Below are 2,454 nucleotides of genomic sequence, written 5' to 3' on the forward strand. Positions count from 1 at the left end.
GATTTGCAGTAGTAGCCGGGGGGTCTGTTTGGTGTCCAGGCATCTGGGCGCCTGTGAGGCACCACAACCCGAAGGGACATCAGGTGGTAGAGATGAGGGGGAAAAACGGGGGCGTGAGCTTAGCGGGGCGCAGCTCCCCAGTCCCCCTTGTGTCTGGCATTCGACCTCAGGCTTGCTTGATTTGAGAGCCGGAGGCCACATCAGACGAGACATCATGAGGAGGAGCGGAATTGCAACAAGCGTGTTGCGCCTGAGTGTCCCAGAGCTGACGAGAGAACGCGGAATGAGGGAGGGGAAGATCCATATCCGTGTGCCATGTTATCCAGGAGGACGGCTGTTTTCTCTGCCCTTATAGGCTATTCGCTCTGCCCGACCAGGGTAGATTGGTTAGATGACTGGGGAAGGCCTAATGAGGCAACAGGAAGAGGCTGACGATCGGCATGGGCCTGTTCACCCGAAGCCCGCAGGCGCATGAGTAGCTGACGCCGGGGGAGCAGGAGCAAGGAGCGGGAGCAGGAGCAGCAGCAGGAGCAGCAGCAGGAGCAGCAGCAGGAGCAGGAGCCTCGATGCCTGTAGTGCCTCCTGTTCCTTCCTTTTCGCTCCCTGAGGTTTGGGGCCATCTGGTACATAGAACGGAAGGACGCCCCGGGTGTGAGGGAAAGGGCGAGATTGGGGAGGGTAGAAAGGCTCCACAGCACCCATTGCACGGCAAAGCACAGGGAGGGAGCGTCGCTAGGTATGCAAGTCAGGTACCTACCCACCCAAGCTACCATACCCAGGTACATGGGTGAATACCAAGCCAGAGGCAGCAAGTAGCAGCAGGCGCAGGTGTGTCTTGGCCTCTCCTTCCGGGCCATCATCCCCCTTCACTCCCTTCCTGTTCGAGGCAGTTACGACGCCAGATGATCACAGCCTCTTGTCAGGAAAGTCATGTCAGGCCTGATGATTACGGAAATGCATCATTGTCGTCCTCCCGCTGTATCACCGACCTACCTTGGTTGCTTCACTCGCAACAGCTACCGTGTGCACGCATCATTCAAGTGTCTCTTCTTCTCGATCCACATCCCTGTCGACCAATCCTCTACCCGCTTCGTTCCGTGCCTCAAGCGTAACGCCTGACGCTCTCCATGTCAGGCCAGAAAAGCACCATGCTGCTTCGGTGGTGTCGTGGTGCCTTTCAATCACCACCATGTCGCATCCATGCCCGGACTGGTGCGCCGCGTGCGTGCGCAGCTTGTCCCTGTTTCCGGGTTCCACTAACCAGCCAGTCAGTCAGTCAGTCCAGAGCTGGCCTCCTCCAGGCGTCTATCTCACACAGGGCTGCGTATAAGTTGGCTACTGGACTTGCGCATTGCCTACAGTACAAAGTACCTTGCTGCCGATTCATACGGGGCACACGATCTGAGGTGTGACTGCTGCTGGTACGGCCTCTCATATAGTGGATGCCATTTACAGTACATGTACTCAGGCTGTTGGAGAGCCCACCGGACGACATGTGTCTGTTCTTTCTCCCAGTTTGATGAAACCCGACCACAAAGCCACTCTGCCTCTACTGCACCACGGCTGCGAACACGAGGAACCGAAGATCCGAACTACCATGTACCATTACAATTCCTTGCGAGCCACGGACCGCCGGAGGTAGGAGCCTGATAAGAAAGGACTGCTGTGGGTTCCTACAAATGCTGCTACCGATGCCAACAGCCAGCCCTCTGACCGATGGCACGGTGGCGCATGAAATCTTGGTCCAATATCGACCATCGGTGCACAGTCGAGACATGACAATGCGGCCTACCACATGACTGGCCAGTTATTGTTGCTGACGGACGGAACATCACACGCACAAACACACTTGAATCTGCATCCGTCGTCGCCAACACCCATGATCATCAGCCCAAACCCGGACCAACCACCAGCCGCCCGCTTGCTTGCTCCCTCCCTCAGCGCCATTCAGCCGTGGCGGCCACAGTGAATGCCTGTAAGCCCAAGCCTTCTTGCGAGACAGGAATGAGGCATCACCGACGGCTGTCATGGCATTGTTGCGCGGACCAACAAACTTCAGCCGATGCCCCTTGATGCGCAAGGAAGGGATGCTCGCCCGAATGACCTCGTCATCCGCGATGAGACCATCGCGGTGGTTGCATCGGGCCTTACCCATGGATGGTCCCTTGTTAGAGGGAGAGAGAGCATGATGCTATCGACCCGACTGTCCGCCCGACTGCCACCACGTCGGGGTGGGAAGAAGAGGGGCCCCCAAAGCAAGCAAATCCCTTGGCATTTGGTCAATCATGAGCCTTTTTCTGGTTGGGGCATTTTGCTTTTACTTTCGCACCCTCATCCTCTGGAAATTCGCATTCCGACCTCGAATGGATGCCTGCAGGTCTTGTTTTTTAGCCCCCCCCCCCTTTTTTCTACGAAACCTGTTGGATGTTCCTTAAAGAGCTTTTCTAAAACCCC

This window comes from Verticillium dahliae, genomic scaffold (assembly GCF_000150675.1).
Source record: "Verticillium dahliae VdLs.17 supercont1.28 genomic scaffold, whole genome shotgun sequence".
Classification (NCBI taxonomy): Eukaryota; Fungi; Ascomycota; class Sordariomycetes; order Glomerellales; family Plectosphaerellaceae; genus Verticillium; species Verticillium dahliae.